This window comes from Mus musculus, chromosome 15 (assembly GCF_000001635.26).
Source record: "Mus musculus strain C57BL/6J chromosome 15, GRCm38.p6 C57BL/6J".
In the NCBI taxonomy this organism is placed as follows: domain Eukaryota; kingdom Metazoa; phylum Chordata; class Mammalia; order Rodentia; family Muridae; genus Mus; species Mus musculus.
This window is the reverse complement of record NC_000081.6, coordinates 48,872,703-48,895,338: the sequence shown is the minus strand read 5'-3', so window position 1 is coordinate 48,895,338 and position 22,636 is coordinate 48,872,703. Positions and strand designations below refer to the sequence as shown.

Below are 22,636 nucleotides of genomic sequence, written 5' to 3'. Positions count from 1 at the left end.
TACAGGAAGACGTTTGTCTGATGATATAGTTAAGCAAGGTGCTGATCTATCAGAATTGCAGAATGTCATTAGGTGTATCTTTATGTTATTGCTACATGTATTTTCCAAGCCAGAGAATTCATTTTTTCCCTGGATTCTTGGTCACCTAGGCAGTGTCAGGTATGCATGCCATCAATAGGAGTTGTCCTTAAGTCAATTAAGATATTGCCATATGTTTTGTGCTATCATTGCCCCAGTATGTTTTGCAGGCAGGAAACCATTACAGACCAGAGAGTTTGAGGCTGGATTGATGTTTGTATTTTTCTTTTGGTAGCAGAAAATCACTCTTCCTACAGCAGAGACTCTAGCTAGGGAGGCTGTATTTGGGCACCCACTCAACTTCTCTGTTTAATGAGTTGTGTTAAAGTATTGTCTTAGTTGTAGAGATGAACTTGTTGCCTTGACAATTGCCTGGGTTGTTTGAGGATTCCAATGGGACTCCTGGCCAACAACTACTTAATTAGATGTAATTCAGTCGTGGTACTAGAAGCTTCATTTGGTGAGAAGAGCTGGTCAGTTGGGACTTCTTTTCCCCATTATTTGGTGATTTCATTCTGTTCACCTTCATATGTGAATATATTTTAGGAGGCTTCTACTGTTTTATATTTCCATAATATCCTTCAAATGGCCCTTAATTCTAGCTGTCTCTCTCCGCAGTCACTCACCATGCCCCACTTGGCATATTCTCCTCACTTGATCCTTCCATTCTAGACTTTTCCTAACCAATCCATAACTGTCTATTGTATCTATTCCATTTCCTTTTCCTAAGTCTTCTACTCTATACCTAATCTTTACGGTTCTATGACTGAAGCTTGATTATGAATAACTTAGCAGCTAATATACACACATACACAAGTAGATACCTTATTTTTCTTTTTTGACTCCAGGTTACCTTGCTCACTCACTCAGGATGCTATCTCTATAGTTCCATCCATTTGCCAATGTGTACACATGCCACATTTTCTTGTTATACTTTACTTTTGAGGGACATCTTGGTTGTCTCCATTTTCTGGTTATTATGAACAGAGAAGCAAAAAACATGGTTGAGCAAATGTCCCTCTGGTAGGCTGAAGTACCCTGTGGGTGGAAAAACTGGATCTTACGATAAATTAATTGCCACCTTCCTGAGGAACTTCCCCACCAATTTCCATGGGAGGTGTAAACATTTGCATTCCCACCAGCAATGGATGAATGTTTCCCTTTCTACATACATTTCCTAGCCTGAGTTGTCACTAGCTTTACTGATCTTAACCATTCTGAAGATATATCTAAAAGTAGTTTTGATTTGCATTCTCCTCATGGCTAAGTGTGTGGAATATTTCTTTATTTCTCACTCCTTCAAGCTTCTATGGAGAATTCAATTTTTTATTATTTTAATCATTTTATTGAAATCTCATTTTTGAGTTCTTTATATATTTTGAATATTAGCCCCCTACATATGGATATGTACTTGGTAAAACTCCTTTTCTAATCAGTAGGCTGCTTCTCTGTTTGAATGACCATATCTTGACTGTGCAGAAACTGCTCAGTTTCTCAATGCTTCAGAAATGGAAAAAATTTCAAATCCTTCTTTTGATAAATGGATAATGAAAATATGGTGTATACTCAGCTGTAAAAAAATATTAAATTGGCAGATAAGTGGATGAATATAGAATATATTGTATTGAGTAGGGTAATACAGACTCTGAAAAACAAGTGCCCCGTGTTCTTTTTTTATCTATGGTTTCTAGATGCAAACATTTCTAACGTGAGTAGGTGAGTAGGTAAGCTGTATTAACCTCAGGAACCAAGAAAGTTAAAAAGGAGTCCATAGGAGGAGGGAAGCCTGGAGAGGGCAATAGCATAATGCCAGGAATATGAATGGGGAAGTGAGTAAGCATTGGGGGGAGAGAGGGATTTGGATGGGAAAGGGAAATGAGGTCTACCCAAAAAACGAAAGAGAAAGAAAGAAAATTAACACCAAATACATATTTTAAAACCCATCAGAAGTCATACTGTTTATGTAACTAAAATTATATGTAAGTGTATGTATATACAGATATATGTACTTTAAATGAAGTTATGTCACTTATCCTGACAAAAGTCCCCAAAATCACAGACTATCAAACAAAACTTCGGAGCCAAGCATGAGAAACCTTCTTCAAGTTGATATTTAGAATAATCCAAGAAAAATTCCCCCAAACATTTGTTTTTATTTGCTTGTAAGTAAACATGACAAGCATTTGCACAAAGGACTGCTTTACCATGGAGTTTGAATTAATATTAAAAGCCTTATACAATGTTAATTCTAGTTAATATTAAAAATATTGTACAATGTTAGCTCTAAAATTCACCTTATCTTATATAATTATTTAATTCTCCCTTTCCTCCTTGTGCATTATCCTCCAACACCACCCCTATTCAATTGTAAAGAAAAATAAAATTATGAAAGTTTCAGTTAAGTGGACACAAGTAGAAAATATTAAAATGAATGAAGTAATTCAAAAGTGATACACTCTCTTATTTGAATTTCTTTTAAGTAGCATGACTCAATAATAAATTTCAAAAGTAGGTTTTGAAATTGATAGTTATGGCTTAAAGGAAAATAATGTGTATGTATCGGCATTTTCATATATGCATAAGCTATCATACAAACGTTATATGATAATCTGTGCTAGAGAACCTCTAAACTATAAGGGCAATTTTTATCAAATGCCTCATGTTTCCATTTCAAATCTGGGTCATGCCAGTAAAACTGGCTATATTTAAGAAATGTGTATGTTTGGAAGCACCTTAGACACAGCGTCTTCAAATGTACTTTAAACACCAATCTATAATACACATGCAAAATGAAGTAAGTAAACTAGAGTACTTGCCATTTTTTTGATCATAAATTCCGTTTTGTTTTATGATCATTGCTACTGCTTCATTTAACCAACCAACATTACATCCCCAACTCTTACACATTAGCAAAAGCAATCTGATGCTATGTGCTTTACTAAGACGATAACTGAAAGTAGAATAGGACAAAAAAAAACCATGAAAACATTTTTTATAGGTCTGATATTTGGTGAGAGTTAAGTGTGCAATCTTTGTGTTTTGGTTTTAGTATTGTTTTATAATATCAAGATCAAAATAATCTTGCTTTATACCTCTTCAGCTGAGAAATTTATGAGGAAATATTATGAATGCAAAGAAATTACATTATAGTTCCCATGCAGAATGATGAGCAGGAAACCTAGCTGTCATTTTGCCTGGCCTGGAAGTGTCTTTGCAGATGAAAGAATAAGGAGTTCAGGTTCAAAATTAAATGGGTACTAAAAAGGAGTGAAGTCTTTGCATGTTGTCAATGACACAGTTATGCTAGCATTTCAGCTTTGGAAATTCTATCTTGGGTACATATCCCAGCTATTTTAACTGATGCCTTTTACTTGAATCAACTCTTTAATGATTTACAATAACCTCTTCTTATGCCCAGATCCAAGACTCTCCGAAGACCTGCTTGAGCCCAACTTGTATGCAAAAGCAGAGTCTTTATTCAAGATGAAGGTTGGACCCTCAAGCCCCTTTGGTACACTGGGGCAGTGCAGAAGACCCCAAGAACCTGACGTTCAGACATTTTATTGCAGTTACAGCAGGCTTAACAATTTGGGAGTTCAATGATTGGCTAACGATTTCAGTTGGCTTAAGCAATCTATTTAGCCTATGGAATGTTAGGTATTTTTATGCTGGTGGCCCATGTCAGGATAAATTCTTTCCTGGAACATTTTGTTGTTTCTTAAATAATTAGAGTGTAACCTGAGGACAGACCTGTAAAAAATGGAGTCCTGGTTACAAGATGGTGTCTGTCTTAAAAAATTGGGGCCCTTCACTCTATCCTTTTGTCTACATAGTATCTGAATTTGTTTAACTTCATTGCTTTTCGTAATTTTAAAAATATTCTAAATATTTTTGTGGTGTTTATTATTACTAAAATGTCCATATATCTTTTAACGTTATTTCCACATTGTCTTGGTTGATGTTTTGCGAACTTGACACAAGCTAGATTTATTGTGGAAAAGAGATTTCAATTGAGAAATTTCTCAATAAAACTATCCTATAGGTAAGTTTGTTAGACAGTTTATTGGATAATGATTGATATCGTGGGACAGCACACCTGAGATAGTGCTAACCCTGGGAAGTTGATCCTAAGTGTGTAAGAAAGTGACACAGACTAATAGAATGAATGTGAAACGGGAACCATTATTTTGTTACATCCAAAAATACACCTCATTATCAAAGATAGATATTACCTCAAAGAAAGGGGTTGGAAAAAATATACTCCATGCAAAAGAGCTTAAGAAGGAAGCTGGTATTGCTATTTTAATATTTAACATAATAGACTTCAAAACAAAGCTATATCCTAAGCAAAGAACACTACACACTCATCAAAGGAAAAAAATCTCATCAAAGTAAAAAATCTGCATGATATTTCAATTCTTAATATCTATGTTCCAAACACAAGGACACTCAAGTTTCAAAAAGAAGTAATGTTAGGTATTAAAATCACATATTGACCCTCACACACTGATAATGAGAGACTTTAATACTCTACTTTCAGATGGACAATACTGGAGTTAACAGTCATTGTAAACCAAATGGACTTAACAAACATTTACAGAGCATTTTCCTCAAACACAAAGCATATACTTTCTCCTCTGTACCTCATAGCACTTTCTCCGAAACTGAATCCACACTTTGAAACAAAACAAGACTCAACTAACGCAAGACAATGAAAATAACTCCCTGCATCCTATCAGAATACCATGAATTAAAGCTAGATATCAACAATAATAGAAACATCAGGAAGCTTACAAACTCATGGAAACTGGTCAGCTCTCTACTGAATAAAAATGGGTCAAGATAGAAACATAGAAATTATAGACATTTTAAAAATTCAATGAAAATGAGTATATAGCACACATACACGGGTTTTTTTTGTTGTTTGTTTTTTTGTTTTTTTTTTGTTTTTGTTTTTGTTTTTTTTTGTTTTGTTTTGTTTTGGTTTGGTTTTTCCAGACAGGGTCTCTCTGTATAGCCCTGGCTATCATGGAACTTACTCTGTAGACCAGGCTGGCCTTGAACTCAGAAATCCACCTGTCTCTGCCTCCCAAGTGCTGGGATTAAAGGCGTGCACCACTACCGCCCGGCCAGCACACATAAGCTTAGGGTACCCAACAAAATCAGTACTAAGAGTAAAGTTCATTAAATCAAACAAACAGCAACAACACAAAATAAAACAACAAAAAAGGAGAGTTCTCCACAATCACCACCCAGAGATGGAAAGGGTGGCGGGAGGAAGCCCTCGGGCTTAGGGGCCTTACACTGGTTGCATTCTGTTCTCCAAGCGAAGTTCTGGTTCCACAGCCCGGATTGGGACACTGCCAGTCTCCAGCTCGGTGCTGGACATTTCCTCCTCCAGAGGGTTTTTCTCTGGAGCCTTGGGGCCCTCTTGGAGGGAAGCCTCCTCTGTCTCCTCCATGGCCTCCCATGTGACCCATGGGTCCTCCAGGGCCTCCTGGGCCACCAGGACCTCCACGAAGTGGTGGTGGCTTCCCTCTGCCCTCACGAGGTGGCATGCCACCCCGCACGCTGTTCATTGGAGGCTTCTTTCGGGCAAGAGAAACTTTAAGTTTGCTTCCTTGAAAATCTTATCCATCAAAACATTCCATAAGCCTTGGCAGTTGGTAGATCTTCATAGGACACTGTGGCATCACCTTTAGGCTTTCCTGTCTCCTTATCCAGGTAGATATGGATCATGGGTTGTCCAGTTCTCTTGTTCATTTTGACTACCCCACACTGCTTAAAGAAGTCTGCCAGATCATCCAGAGTCACATTGTCATTTAATCCTTGTACATAAATTGCACTGTTGTCAGAGTCTTCATCGGGATCTATAGGAAGGCCTAGATTAAGATCTGGTCCTTCATCCATGGGTCCACCAGGCTTATTGAAGCCACCTCGCTCTCCAGCGCTGCCCATTCCACTGTATCCTCCTCCCTGCCCACCTCTGCTCATGCCTCCACGATCAAATCCCCCTCTTCCCCTGCCCCAGTTATCAGGGCCACTCAAGCTCCGGTTCTCTCCTGATCCAGAAAATCCTTCAGACTCCTGCCCATAAACACCCATGCTACTGTAGTGGTCCTGTCGGAATGAACTCTGCTGCCTGTAGCTGTTGCTCTGTTGACTATATTGACATGGAGCCTGGCTGTAGGATCCAGTCTGAGGGTGTAACTAGTAGGAGGCTGCTGTCCATAGCTGCTCGGCTGCCCATGGGTGTTCTGCTGAGAGTAACTGCTCTGATCGTAACTAGTCGGCTGTGAAGAGGAGTAGCTGGTAGGAGGATAAGATGGAGGTCCAGTAACTGGCTGCATTGGGTAGCTCCCAGGCACCTGGGGATAACTGTAGTTACTCTGTCCATATTCAAGGCTGGGTTGGTTATAACCCCCTGTGCTAGATTGAGGTTGACTAGTCTCAGCAGACTTGTTACCATCCTGTGGTCTGGTAGGTGCGGTGGCTGTTGGCTGCTGGCCATAGGTGGGGTATGCAGGTCGGGTGCCATATGCAGTCTGAGCTGCGTAAGAGGCCTGCGTTGTGGTGACTGTAGCAGTGGTGATGTCATAAGCCCCAATGCCATATCCTTGCACAGGCTGGCTGTGTGCCTGGGGGGTGCCATATCCTTGCACAGGCTGGCTGTGTGCCTGGGGGGCAGTTGGAGTGGTATAACCAGTGGGAGGCTGTCCGTAAGAAGTTGCATATGCAGTCTGCCCATTAGTGGTCTGAGCCTGGGTATAGCTGACATCAGTAGGCTGTCCATAGGTTCCATAGCTTTATTGCCAATATGCCTGAGTGGTCTATGCATATCTTTGAGTTGGTTGGGCAGTGTAAGCACTGTAACACTGCTGGGCTGCAGCTTGACTATAGGTACTGTGGATACCATTTTCTCGCCTTCCTCGAGGTGGCCCTGGAAGCATTCGAGGAGGAAGAGGAGGAAGATGGACCGTGGTGATCCTGGAGGAATGTTCAGAGGTGGCAGAGGTGGAGACAGAGGAGGCTTCCGAGGTGACTGTGGAATGGACCAAGGTGGCTTTGGTGGAGGAAGATGAGGTGGTCCTGGGGGGCCTCCTGGACCTTTAATGGAACAGATGGGAGGAAGAAGAGGCAGACGTGGAGGACCTGGGAAAATGGATAAAGGCGAGCACCGTCAGGAACACAGAGAGCGGCCCTACTAGAGACTTGCAGAGCTGCATTGAAGACCAGATTTACTTTTTAAACCAGAAACTGTTTTAAATTTATAATTCCATATTTATAATATTAGTGACAACGTTATGATTATTCCTTGTCTGTACTTAGTATTTTCACCATTTGTGAAGAAGCATTAAAACAAGTTAAATAGTACTGTACTGAGTTGTTTTTTTTTTTTTTTTTGCTTGTTTGTTTTGTTTTGTTTTTTGATTTGTTTTGTTTTGTTTTGTTTTCCTTTTTAAATGGTTGTTTTTAGACTTAACAATGGGAACTCCTGTGAGCATGCTCAGTATCATTGTGGAGAGCAAAGAGGGCCTCTAATTGTAACAATATTCATGCTTGTGATTTTTTTATTAGGTATTTTCCTTGTTTACATTTTCAATGCTATCCCAAAGGTCCCCCATACCCAACCCCCCAATCCCCTACCCACCCACTCCCCCTTTTTGGCCCTGGCATTCCCCTGTACTGGGGCATATAAAGTTTGCGAGTCCAACGGGCCTCTCTTTGCAGTGATGGCCGACTAGGCCATCTTTTGATACATATGCAGCTAAAGACAAGAGCTCCCGAGTACTGGTTAGTTCATATTGTTGTTCCACCTATAGGGTTGCAGTTTCCTTTAGCTCCTTGGGTAATTTCTCTAGGTCCTCCATTGGGGGCCATGTGACCCATCCAATATTTGACTGTGATCATCCACTTCTGTGTTTGCTAGGCCCCGGCATAGTCTCACAAAAGAGAGCTATATCTGGGTCCTTTCAGCAAAATCTTGCTAGTGTATGCAATGGTGTCAGCATTTGGAAGCTGATTATGAGATGGATACATGCATATGATAATCACTAGATGGTCCATCCTTTCGTCACAGCTCCAAATTTTGTCTCTGTAACTCCTTCCATGGGTGTTTTGTTCCCATTTCTAAGAAAGGGTAAAGTGTCCACACTTTGGTCTTCGTTCTTCTTGAATTTCATGCGTTTGGCAAGTTTTATCTTATATCTTGGGTATCCTAAGTTTCTGGGCTAATATCCACTTATCAGTGAGTACATATTGTGCGAGTTCTTTTGTGATTGGGTTACTTCACTCAGGATAATACCCTCCAGGTCCATCCATTTGCCTAGGAATTTCATAAATTCATTTTTTTAAATAGCTGTGTAGTATTCCATTGCTTAAATGTACCACATTTTCTGTATCCATTCCTCTGTTGAGGGGCATCTGGGTTCTTTCCAGCTCCTGGCTATTATAAACAAGGCTGCTATGAACATAGTGGAGCATGTGTTCTTCTTACCGGTTGGGATATCTTCTGGATATACGCCCAGGAGAGGTACTGCGGGATCCTCCGATAGTACTATGTCCAATTTTCTGAGGAACTGCAAGACTGATTTCCAGAGTGGTTGTACAAGCTTGCAATCCGACCAACAATGGAGGAGTGTTCCCCTTTCTCCACATCCTCGCCAACATCTGCTGTCACCTGAGTTTTTGATCTTAGCCATTCTGACTGGAGTGAAGTGGAATCTCAGGGTTGTTTTGATTTTCATTTCCCTGATGATTAAGGATGTTGAACATTTTTTCAGGTGCTTCTCTGACATTCGGTATTCCTCAGGTGAGAATTCTTTGTTCAGCTCTGAGCCCCATTTTTTAATGGGGTTATTTGATTTTCTGGAGTCCACCTTCTTGAGTTGTTTATATATATTGGATATTAGTCCCCTATCCAATTTGGGATAGGTAAAGATCCTTTCCCAATCTGTTGGTGGCCTTTTTGTCTTATTGACGGTGTCTTTTGCTTTGCAGAAGCTTTGCAATTTTATGAGGTCCCATTTATCGATTCTCGATCTTACAGCACAAGCCACTGCTGTTCTATTCAGGAATTTTTCCCCTTTACCCATATCTTCGAGGTTTTTCCCTACTTTCTCCTCTATAAGTTTCAGTGTCTCTGGTTTTATGTGGAGTTCCTTAATCCACTTAGATTTGACCTTAGTACAAGGAGATAGAAATGGATCAATTTGCATTCTACTACATGATAACTGCCAGTTGTGCCAGCACCATATGTTGAAAATGCTGTCTTTTTTCCACTGGATGGTTTTAGCTCCCTTGTCAAAGATCAAGTGACCATAGGTGTGTGGATTCATCTCTGGGTCTTCAATTCTGTTCCATTGGTCTACTTGTCTGTCACTATACCAGTACCAATAGTTTTGATCACAATTGCTCTGTAGTAAAGTTTTAAGTCCAGCATGGTGATTCCACGAGAGGTTCTTTTATCCTTGAGAAGAGTTTTTGCTATCCTAGGTTTTTTGTTATTCCAGATGAATCTGCCGATTGCCCTTTCTAATTAGTAGAAGAATTGAGTTGGAATTTTGACGGGGATTGCATTGAATCTGTAGATTGCTTTTGGCAAGATAGCCATTTTTACAATGTTGATCCTGCCAATCCATGAGCATGGGAGATCTTTCCATTTTCTGAGATCTTCTTTAATTTCTTTCTTTAGAGACTTGAAGTTCTTATCATACAGATCTTTCACATCCTTAGTCAGAGTCACGCCAAGGTATTTTATATTATTTGTGACTATTGAGAAGTGTGTTGTTTCCCTAATTTCTTTCTCAGCCTGTTTATCCTTTGTGTACACAAAGGCCATTGACTTCTTTGAGTTAATTTTATATATTCATTGAAGCTGTTTAACAGGCTTAGGAGTTCTCTGGTGGAATATTTAGGGTCACCTATATATACTATCATATCATCTGCAAAAAGTGATATTTTGACTTCTTCCTTTCCAATTTGTATCCCCTTGATCTCCTTTTGTTGTCTAATTGCTCTGGCTAGGACTTCAAGTACAATGTTGAATAGGTAGGGCGAGAGTGGACAGCCTTGTCTAGTCCCTGATTTTAGTGGGATTGCTTCCAGCTTCTCACCATTTACTTTGATGTTGGCTATTGGTTTGCTGTAGATTGCTTTTATCATGTTTAGGTATGGGCCTTGAATTCCTGATCTTTCCAAGACTTTTATCATGAATTGATGTTGGATTTTGTCAAATGCTTTCTCAGCATCTAACGAGATGATCATGTGGTTTTTGTCTTTGAGTTTGTTTATATACTGGATTACATTGATGGATTTCAGTATATTGAACCATCCCTGCATCCCTGGGATGAAACCTACTTGGTCAGGATGGATGATTGTTTTGATGTGTTTTTGGATTCGGTTAGCAAGAACTTTATTGAGGATTTTTGCATCAATATTCATAAGGGAAATTGGTCTGAAGTTTTCTATCTTTGTTGGGTCTTTTTGTGGTTTAGGTATCAGAGTAATTGTGGCTTCATAGAATGAGTTGGGTAGAGTACCTTCCGTTTCTATTTTGTGGAATAGTTTATGAAGAACTGGAATTAGGTCTTCTTTGAAGGTCTGATAGAACTCTGCACTAAACCCATCTGGTCCTGGGCTTTTTTTGGCTGGGAGACTATTAATGACTGCTTCTATTTCTTTAGGGGATATACGACTGTTGAGATCATTAACCTGATCTTGATTTAGCTTTGGTACCTGGTATCTAACTAGAAACTTATCCATTTCATCCAGGTTTTCCAGTTTTGTTGAGTATAGCCTTTTGTAGAAGGATCTGATGGTGTTTTGGATTTCTTCAGGATCTGTTGTTATGTCTCCCTTTTCATTTCTGATTTTGTTAATTAGGATGCTTTCCCTGTGCCCTCTAGTGAGTCTGGCTAAGGGTTTATCTATCTTATTGATTTTCTCAAAGAAACAGCTCCTTGATTGGTTGATTCTTTGAATAGTTCTTCTTGTTTCCACTTGGTTGATTTCACCCCTGAGTTTGAATATTTCCTGCCTTCTACTCCTCTTGGGTGAATTTGCTTCCTTTTCTTCTAGACCTTTTAGGTGTGTTGTCATGCTGCTAATGTGTGCTCTCTCTAGTTTCTTTTTGGAGGCACTCAGAGCTATGAGTTTTCCTCTTAGGAATGTTTTCATTGTGTCCCATAAGTTTGGGAATGTTGTGGCTTCATTTTCACTAAACTCCAAAAAGTCCTTAATTTCTTTCTTTATTCCTTCCTTGACCAGGGTATCATTGAGAAGTGTGTTGTTCAGTTTCCACATGAATGTTGGCTTTCTATTATTTATTTTGTTATTGAACATCAGCCTTAGTCCATGGTGATCTGATAGGATGCATGGGACAATCTCAATATTTTTGTATATGTTGAGGCTTGTTTTGTGACCAATTATGTGGTCAATTTTAGAGAAGGTACCATGAGGTGTTGAGAAGAAGGTATATCCTTTTGTTTTAGGATAAAATGTTCTGTAGATATCTGTTAAGTCCATTTGTTTCATCACTTCTGTTAGTTTCACTGTGTCCCTGTTTAGTTTCTGTTTCCATGATCTGTCCATTGGTGAAAGTGGTGTGTTGAAGTCTCCCACTATGATTGTGTGAGGTGCAATGTGTGCTTTGAGCTTTACTAAAGTTTCTTTAATGAATGTGGCTGCCCTTGTATTTGGAGCATAGATATTCAGAATTGAGAGTTCCTCTTGGAGGATTTTACCTTTGATGAGTATGAAGTGCCTCTCCTTGTCTTTTTTGATTATTTTGGGTTGGAAGTCGATTTTGTTAGATATTAGAATGGCTACTCCAGCTTGTTTCTTCATACCATTTGCTTGGAAAATTGTTTTCCAGCCTTTCATTCTGAGGTAGTGTATATCTTTTTCTCTGAGATGAGTTTCTTATAAGCAGCAAAATGTTGGGTGTTGTTTGTGTAGCCAGTTTGTTAGTCTATGTCTTCTTATTGGGGAGTTGAGTCCATTGATATTAAGAGATATTAAGGAAAAGTAATTGTTGCTTCCTATTATTTTTGTTGTTAAAGTTGTCATTCTGTTCTTGTGGCTGTCTTCTTTTAGTTTTGTTGAGGGATTATCTTCTTATTTTTTCTAGGGCGTGGTTCCCGTCCTTGTATTGGTTTTTTTTCTGTTATTATCCTTTGAAGGGCTGGATTCGTGGAGAGATAATGTGTGAATTTAGTTTTGTCATGGAATACTTTGGTTTCTCCATCTATTTTTAATTGAGAGTTTGGCTGGGTATAGTAGCCTGGGCTGGAATTTGTGTTCTCTTAGTGTCTGTATAACATCTGTCCAGGCTCTTCTGGCTTTCATAGTCTCTGGTGAAAAATCTGGAGTAATTCTGATAAGCTTGCCTTTATATGTTACTTGACCTTTTTCCCTTACTGCTTTTAGTATTCTATCTTTATTTAGTGCATTTGATGTTCGGATTATTATGTGTCGGGAGGAATTTCTTTTCTGGTCCAGTCTATTTGGAGTTCTGTAGGCTTCTTGTATGTTCATGGGCATCTCTTTCTTTAGATTTGGGAAGTTTTCTGCAATCATTTTGTTGAAGATGTTTGCTGGTCCTTTGAGTTGAAAATCTTCATTCTCATTCACTCCTATTATCTGTAGGTTTGGTCTTCTCATTGTGTCCTGGATTTCCTGGATGTTTTGAGTTAGGATCTTTTTGCATTTTCCATTTTCTTTGATTGTTGTGCCGATGATCTCTATGGAATCTTCTGCACCTGAGATTCTCTCTTCCATCTCTTGTATTCTGTTGCTGATGCTGGCATCTATGGTTCCAGATTTCTTTCCTAGGGTTTCTATCTCCAACGTTGCCTCACTTTGGGTTTTCTTTATTGTGTCTACTTCCCTTTTTAGGTCTAGTATGGTTTTGTTCATTTCCATCACCTGTTTCAATGTGTTTTCCTGTTTTTCTATAAGGACTTCTACCTGTTTGGTTGTGTTTTCCTGTTTTTCTTTAAGGACTTGTAACTCTTTAGCAATGTTCTCCTGTATTTCTTTAAGTGAGTTATTAAATTCCTTCTTTATGTCCTCTACCATCATCATGAGACATGCTTTTAAATCCAGGTCTACCTTTTCAGGTGTGTTAGGGTGCCCTGGACTGGGCGAAGTGGGCATTCTGGGTTCTGATGATGGTGAGTGGTCCTGGTTTCTGTTAGTAGGATTCTTACTTTTACCTTTTGCCATCTGGCAATCTCTGGAGTTAGTTGTTATAGTTGTCTTTGTTTAGAGATTGTTCGTCTGTTGATTTTGTTACCGTCTATCAGCAGACGTGGGAGACTAGCTCTCTCCTCTAAGTTTCAGTGGTCAGAGCAGTCTCTGCAGGCAAGCTCTCCTCTTTCAGGGAAGGTGCACAGTTATCTGGTGTTTGGACCTCCTCCTGGCTGGAGATGAAGGCCCAAAACAGGATCTTTCCCAGAAGCTGTGTTGCTTTGGCCAGGAAGGTGGCCGTTTTTCTGGAGCTGAAGATGGTGCCGCATCAGAAGTTCTGTGGCTCTCCCCTGTCCCAGAAACTGCTGGCCTCTGTATTCCACACCCTCACCCGTGCAGCCTGCCCTCTGTGGAGTCCCGGAACCAAGGTGGCTCCCACCAGAGCCTGAGGCAGAAACCTCTCGGGCCGGGCGGACCCCTGTGCTCTCACCAGGAAGGTGGCCGGTTGTCTTGATTTTTTTTTTTTTTAATAAAATTCCAAATGTTAAAAAAAAAAAAAAAACGAAAGTTCTCATACTAGCAACTTAATAAACCTGAAAGCTTTGGAACAAACTGAAGTTCTCACACTCAAAAGGAGTAGATGGCAAGAAGTATCCAAACTGATGTCTAAAATAAAGTACTTGCAAACTGAACACAAGAACACATCAAAAGGATCATCTACCAATCCCCATCAAATTATAGATCTAATTTTTATTGGATATTTTCTTTATTTACATTTCAAATATTATCCCCTTTCCCGGTCTCTCCTCTGCAACTCCCTTATCCATTCCCCCTTACCCTGCTTCTATGAGGGTGCTCTTCCACCCACCTACCCACTCCTACCTCACCGCCCTAGCATTCCATTACACTGGGGCATCAAGCCTTCACAGGACCAAGGGCCTCCATCCCATTGGTCCTTATCCTATGCCCAATAAGGCCCCTTCAGATCCTTTAGTCCTTCCCCTAGCTCCTCTACTGGGGTTCCTGAGCTCAGTCCAATGGTTGGCTGTGAGCATCTGCATCTATATTGGTCAGGATCTGGCAGAGCCTCTCAAGAAACAGCTGTATCAGTCTCCTGTCAGGAAGCACTTCTTGGCATCTTCAGTAGTGTCTGGGTTTGGTGTCTGCATGTGGGATGGATCTCCAGGTGGGGCAGTCTCTGAATGGCCTTTTCTTCAGTCTCTGCTCCACTCTTTGTTGATGTATTTCCATTAGACAGGAGCATTTCTGGGTTAAAATTTTGAAAATGGGTGGGTGGCCCCATTCTTTAACCAGGGGTTTCAGGGTGGGAGGGCTTGCCTAACCTCTGGGTATGGTCTCAACATGTTCTCCCTCCCCTTTGTGAGGTATTTCAGCTAATGTTATCACCATGGGGTTCTGGAGGCTCTTGCTTTCCTGGCATCTGGGACTTTCTGGTTGCGAACCCCACTTCCCATCTCCCATTGCTACACATCTCTGTTAAATTTCCTGAACCTGTGTACATGTCCTCCATTTCCTCCCATACCATATTCTACCCCTTTTCACCTCCCCCTCTTCTCTTCCTCCCAATTTCCTCCCACCATCTACTTCCTTTGATTATTTGGTTTTCCCTTCCAAGTAGGACTAAAGCATCCACTCTTTGTTCTTCCTTCTTCTTCAGCTTCATGTTGTCCATGAGTTGTATCTTGAGTATTCCATGCTTTTTGCCTAATATCCACTTATCTGTGTGGTCTTTTGTGACTGAGTTACCTCACTCAGGATGATATTTTATAGTTCCATTCATTTGCCTGAAAATTTCATGCAGTCATAATAGCTGAGTAGTATTCCATTTTGGAAATGTACTACATTTTCTATATCCACTCCTGTGTTAAGAACATCTGGATTCTTTACAACTTCTGGTTATTATGAATATGGCTGCTGCAAACATAGTGGAACATGTGTTCTTATTATATGTTGGAGCATCTTCTGGGCATATTCCCAGGAGTGGTATAGCTTTGTCCTCAGGTAGTACCATGTCCAATTTTGTGAGGAAATTGCAGACTAATTTCCAGAGAGATTGTACCAGCTTCCAATACCACCAGCAATAAAGGAGTGTTCCTCTTTCTCCACATCCTCACCAGCATCTGACATCACCTGAGTTTTTTATCTTAGCCATTCTGACTAGTGTGAGGTGGAATCTGAGGGTTGTTTCGATTTGCATTTTCCTGATGATTAAGGATGTTGAACATTTTTTAAGGTGCTTCTCGGCCATTCAAGATTCCTCGTTGAGTGATCTATTTAGCTTTGTTTCCCATTTTGTAATAGGGTTTTTTTTTTTTTGTTGTTGTTGTTGTTGTTGTTGTTGTTCTCTGGAGTCTAACTTCTTGAATTCTTTGCATATATTAGATATTATCCCTCTATCAGATATAAGATTGGTTTAAAAAATGTTTTCCCAATCTGTTGGTTGACCTCTTGTACTATTGACAGTGTCCTTTGCCTTATAGTAGCTTTGCAATTTTATGGGGTCCCATTTGTCGATTCTTAGAGCTTAAGCCATTGGTGTTCTGTTCAGGAAAATTTCCCCTGTGCCCATGTGCTTGAGAATCTTCTCCACTTTTTTTTTCTATTAGTTTCCGCGCACCTGGTTTTATGTGGAGGTCCTTGACTCACTTGGAGTTGAGCTTTGTACAAGGAGATAAGCATGGGTCAATTTGCATTTTTCTATATGCTAACTGCCAGTTAAACCAGTAGCATTTGTTGAAAATGCTGTCTTTTTTCCACTGGATGGTTTTAGCTCCTTTGTCAAAGATCAAGTGATCATAGGTATGTGGATTCACTTCTGGGTCTTCAATTCTATTCCATTGATCTAGCTGTTACTGTATCAATAACATGCAAGCTATTTTTTTTATCACTATTGCTCTGTATTACTGCTTAAGGTCTGAGATACTGATTACTGTAGAAGTTCTTTTATTGTTAAGAATCATTTTGGCTATTCTGTTTTTAATGTTGTTGTTGTTATTATTCCAGATGAATTTGCAAATTACCTTTTCTAACTCTATGAAGAATTGATTTGGAATTTTAATGGGGATTGCATTTAATCTGTAGATTGCTTTCGGCAAGATGGTCATTTTTACTATATAAATCCTGTCATTCCATGAGCATAGGAGATCTTTCTATCTTCTGGGGTCTTCTTCAATTTCTTTCTTCAGAGACTTGAAGTTCTTGTTATACAGATCTTTCACTAGTTTGGTTAGAGTCACACCAAGATACTTATATTGTGACTATTGTGAAGGGCATTGTTTCTCTAATTGTTTCTTTCTCAGTCTATTTATCCTTTTAGTATAGGAAGGCTACAGATTTGTTTGAGTTAATTTTATATCCTGCCCCTTTGCTGAAGTTGTTTATCACCTGTAGGAGTTCTCTGGTGGAGCTTTTGGTTTTACTTAAGTATATTATCTTATCATCTGCAAGTAGGGATAGTTTAACTTCTTCCTTTCCAATCTGTTTCCCTTTGATTAAGAACTATACTGAGTAGATAGGGAAAAAGTGGGCAGCCTTGTCTAGTCACTGATTTTAGTGGGATTGCTTCAAGTTTCTCTCCATTTAGTTTGATACTAGCTACTGGTTTGCTGTACATTTCTTTTACTATGTTTAGGTATGGACCTTGAATTCCTGATCTTTCTAAAACTTTTAACATGAAGGGATGTTGAATTTTGTCAAATGCTTTTTCAGCATCTGATGAAATGATCATGTGTATTTTTTTTCTTTAAGTTTATGTAATGGATTACTTTGGTTGATTTCCATATATTGAACCATGCCTGCATCCCTGGGATGAAACCTATCTGATTGTGGTGAATAATTGTTTTGATGTGTTCTTGGATTCCATTTGTGAGAACTTTATTGAGTACTTTTGCATCAATATTCATAAGGGAAATAGGTCTGAAGTTCTCTTCCTTTGTTTGGGTCTTTGTGTGGTTTTGATAGCATGACTGTGGCTTCATAGAATGAATTGGGTATCTTTTGATATTTATGCAGCTAGAGTCAAGAGCTCCGGGGTACTGGTTATTTCATATTGTTGTTCCACCTATAGGGTTGCAGATCCCTTTAGCTCCTTGGGTACTTTCTCTAGCTTCTCCTTTGGGGGCCCTGTGATCCATCCAATAGCTGACTGTGAGCATCCACTTCTGTGTTTGCTAGGCCCCGGCATAGTCTCACAAGTGACAGCTATATCAGGGTCCTTTCAGCAAAATCTTGCTAGTGTATGCAATGGTGTCAGCGTTTGGAGGCTAATTATGGGATGGATCCCTGGATATGGCATTCTCTACATGGTCCATCCTTTTTGGCCACCACTGGAAAGAGAGGCCCATTGGACATGCAAACTTTATATGCCCCAGTACAGGGGAATGCCAGGGCCAAAAAGTGGGAGTGGGTGGGTAGGGGAGTGGAGTCGGGGAGGCTATGGGGGACTTTTGGGATAGCATTTGAAATGTAAATGAGGAAAATACCTAATAAAATATTTAAAAAATAAAAATAAAAAAATAAAAACAGTATTCAATAAAAAAAAATGAATTGGGTAGTGTTACTTATGTTTCTATTTTGTGGAATAGTTTGATGTGTATTGGAAATGGTCTTCTTTGAAGATCCGGTAGAACTCTGCACTAAACCCATCTGTTCCTGGGCTGTTTGTTTTTGTTTGTTTGTTTGTTTTCTGTGGTTTTTTTTTTTTTTTTTTTTGGTTCAAAGACTTTTAATGTCTGCTTCTATTTCTTTATGGGTTATAAGACTGTGTAGATGGTTTATCTGACCTGAATTAACTTTAGTATCTCTTGTCTGTCTAGAAAATTGTCCATTTCATCCAGATTTTCCAGTTTTGTTGAGTATAGGCTTTTGCAGTAGGGTCTTATGATTTTTTTTTTAATTTCCTCAGTTTCTGTTGTTATATCTCCCCCTTCATTTCTGATTGTGTTAATTTGGATACTGTCTCTGTCCCCTCTGATTAGTCTTACTGAGAGTTTATCTGTCTTGTTGATTTTCTCAAGAACCAGCTCTTGGTTTGGTTGATTCTTTGTATAGTTCTTTTTTGTTTCCACTTGGTTAATTTCAGCTCTGAGTTTGATAATTTCCTGCAGTCTACTGCTCTTGGGTGTATTTGCTTCTTTTTGTTCTAGAGCTTTCAGGTGTCCTGTGGAGCTGCTAGTGTATGCTCTCTCCAGTTTCATTTTGGAAGTACTCAAGAGCTATGACTTTTCCATTTAGCATTGCTTTCATTGTGTCCCATAAATTTGGGTATGTTTTACTCATTTTCATTAAGTTCTAAAAAGTCTTTAATTTCTTTCTTTATTATTTCCTTGAAGAAGTCACCATTGAGTAGAGAGTTGTTCAGCTTCCATTTGTATGTGGGCTTTTCAATGTTTTTAATTTTACTCAAGACCAGCCTTAGTCCCTGGTGATATGATAGGATACTTGGGATTATTTTAAACTTCTTGTATCTGCTGAGGTCTGTTTTGTGACTGATTATATGGTCAAATTTGGAGATGGTACCATGAGTTGCTGAGAAGAAAGTTTATTCTTTTGTTTTAGGATGAAATGTTCTATAACTATTTCTTAAAACCATTTGTCCGTTATTTCTGTTATTTTCACTGTGTTTCTGTTTAGTTTCTGTTTCTATGATATGTCCATTGTGAAATCTACCATTATTATTGTGTGATGTACATGGTGTGCTTTCAGCTTTAGTATAATTTCTTTTATGAATGTGAGTGCCCTTGCATTTGGAACATAGATGTTCAGAATTGAGAGTTCATCTTGATAGATTTTACCTTTGATGAGTATGAAGTGTCCTTCCTTACCTTTTTTGGTAACTTTGGTTGAAAATCAATTTTATTTGATATTAGAATGGTTATTCCAGCTTGTTTCTTGGGACCATTTGCTTGGAAAATTGTTTTCCAGCCCTTTATTCTGAGGTAGTATTGGTCTAAGTCACTGAGGTGCATTTCCTATATGCAGCAAAATGTCATGTGTACAATCCAGTCTGCTAGTCTATGTCTTTTTACTGGGGAATTGAGTCCATTAATGTTGGGAGATATTAAAGAATAGTGATGATTGCTTCCTGTTATTTTTGTACTTAGAGATGGACTTATTTTTGTGTGGCTATCTTCTTTTGTGTTTGTTGAAAGAAGATTACTTTCTTGCTTTTTTGTAGCGTGTAGTTTCCCTCCTTGTGTTGGTGTTTTCCATCTATTATTCTTTGTAGTGCTAGATTTGTAGAATGATATTGTGTAAATTTGGCTTTGTCATGGAATATCTTAGTCTCCCCATCTATGGTAATTGAGAGTTTTGCTGGTTATAGTAGGCTGGGCTGACATTTGTGTTCTCTTAGGGTCCTAAGATCTGCCCAGGAACTGGCTTTTATAGTCTCTAGTGAGGAGAGTCTGTTGTTATTCTGATATTGCTTTTATATGTTACTTGAACTTTTTCTCCTACTGCTTTTAACATTTTGTTTTGTGCATTTGGTGTTTTGATTAGCATGTGAAAGGAGGAATTTCTTTTCTGGTCCAATCTATTTGGAGCTTTGTAGGCTTCTTGTATGTTCATGGGCATCTCTTCCTTTAGGTTAGGGAAATGTTTGTCTATAATTTTGTTGGAGATATTTACTGTCCCTTTAAGTTGAGAACCTTCATTCTCTTCTATACTATTGTCCTTACATTTGGTCTTCTCAATATGTCCTGGATTTCTTGGATATTTTGGGTTAGGACCTTTTTACATTTTCTTTGATTGTTGTGTCAATGTGTTCTATTGTATCTTTTGCACCTGAGATTTTCTCTTCTGTCTCTTGTATTCTGTTGGTGATGCTTGCATCTATAGATCCTGATCTCTTTCCTAGGTTTTCTATCTCCAAAGTTGTCTCCCTTTGTGATTACTTTATTGTTTCTACTTCCACTTTTACATTCTGGATGGTTTTTTTTCAATTCCTTCACCTGCTTGGTTATGTTTTCCTATAATTCTTTAAGAAAATTTTGTATTTCCCCTTTAAGGGCTTCTACCTATTTACGTGTGTTCTCCTGTATTTCTTTAAGGGAGTTATTTATGTTCTCCTTGAAGTTCTCTATCATCCTCTATCATCATCATGAGATCTGATTTTAAATCAGAGTCTTGCTTTTCCAGTATATTGGGGTATCCAGGGTTCTCGTTAGTGGGAGACCTATCTTCTGATGATACCAAGTAGTCTTGATTTATGTTTCTTATGTTTTTGCCCTTCCTCTTGCCATCTAGTTATCTCTGATGTTAGCTGTTCTTGCTTTCTCCAACTGTGACTTGTCACTCCTGCAAGCCAGTGTGTCAACCCTTCTCTGAGAACAGTTCTCTCCTAGCTGAATTTGGGTATGGAGAGCTGTGGCCCAGGTTTACAGATGGAAACTGGAATGATCCTGTCCCTGGCTGTTCCTTGGTTCCTGTGTTCTGATGACTCTGGGTGGGTCCCTCTTGGGCCTGAATGTGAGCCGAAGTGGTGATCTCACCTGTGCTCTCAGGTGTGTCAGCACTCTTAGCAGACAAGCTCTTCCAGTGGGACCTGGGCATGGAGAGCTGCAGCACACAATCAGCTCCAGGGTGCAGATGGAAACTGGAAGGATCCTGTCCCAGGTTGTTCCTCAGTTCTTGTGTCCTGAGGGCTCCTGGGGTCCAGCTTTCTCCCAAAGAGACCCAGGCATGGAGGGCTGTGGCACAAGGTCAGTTCTGGTGTGAAGACAGAAACTGGAAGGATCCTGTCCCTGGCTGTTCCTTTGTTCCTTTGTCCTGAGGGCTCTGGGTGGGTCCCTCTTGGGCCAGGAATTTGAGTAGAAGTGATGGTCTCACCTGTGCTCTCAGGTGTGTCAGCTATCTTGGGAGACCAGCTCTCTCCAGAAGGGATCTTAAAATTACAGATCATAAAAAGAACTATTCTCAATTTCACATGGAAAAACAAAACAACAACAACAACAACAACAAATTCATAATAGTGAAAAACTATCCTGAACAACAAAAGAACTGTTATAGGACTTATAATTCCTGATTTCAAAATGCACTAAAGAGCAAAAGCCACATAGTTATTGGCATAAAAACAGACAAGTTGATCAATGGAATCAAAGATAAAGACAAAAATGGATACAACTATGGCAACCTGATTTTTTGATAAAGAAGTCAGAAATGCACACTGGAAAAAGGATAAGCTTCTTCAACATGTGGGGCTGGTCAAACACAGAGAATTCAAAGACCTCAACTTAAAACCAAATACACTGGACCTGGTAGAAGAGAAAATGGGGGATAGTCTTGAATGCATTGCCATCGGAAACAACTTCCTGAACAGAACAGAAGGCACTAAGATCAAAAAGTAGTAAATTAAACCTCATGAAACTGAAAGCCTTCTGTAAGGCAATGGTTAATACCATTTTACCAAAACAGCAACCTACAGAGTTGGAAAAGATAGTTACTATACAATACAAGGCTGATATCCAAAATATATAAAGAACTCAAGAAATTAGATATCGTAAAACCAGACAGCCCAATTTAAAAATGGGAAACAGATCTAATCAAAGAATTCTTAATGTTAGGAATCTCAAACGTCTGAGAAACACTTAAGGAGATTTTCATCTCCCATAGACATCAGGGAAATGAAAATCAAGAATACTTTGAGATTCAATCTTATGCCTGTCAGAATGACTAAGATCAATAACACAAGTGAGAGTTTATGGTGGCAAGGATGTGGAACAATGATAACTTGTACAGCATCTACGGAAATCAATATGGCATTTCCTCAGAAAATTGGGAATCAACCTACCTCAAGATCCAGCTAAACTATTCTTGGGCATATGCCTAGAGGATGCTCATTGATCATGGTCATTGTGGATTTATTCATAATAACTTGTAACTTTATATAATGGAGTATTACCTGTAGTTTTTAGATGACATAATAAAATTTTCAGGCAAATGGATGGAACTAGAAGAACCTTTCTGAGTGAGGTAACCCCGACCCATAAAAATATTGTATATATTGACATATAAATTGATACTTGCTGTTAAGTAAATAATAATGAAGTTACAATCCATGGACATAGAAAGTTTAGGTAAAGGAAGAGGACTAAGAAGAATGTGTGGACCTCCCTGGGAAGAGGATATAAAATAGATTTCATGGGTTGACTAGGGAGAAGTAGAGGTGGTATCAGGGGCATCAGGTGTAAGGTGATGGATAGAGGGTGAATGCAGAGCGAGATGGCTAGAATTGGGAAGCATTTGGGCAGTAGTGTAAAATCTTAGTACACTATCACCCTCCCGGAATCTATGAAAATGATTTTAATCCAAATAATGGGGAATATAAAGTCTTAATTGGTCATCTCAT

At 39.2% G+C, this 22,636-nt stretch overlaps 1 pseudogene; it reads right to left on the bottom strand.

The window, feature by feature from the left end:
• On the bottom strand, nucleotides 5,317-7,009 carry Gm7517 (predicted gene 7517; annotated as a pseudogene).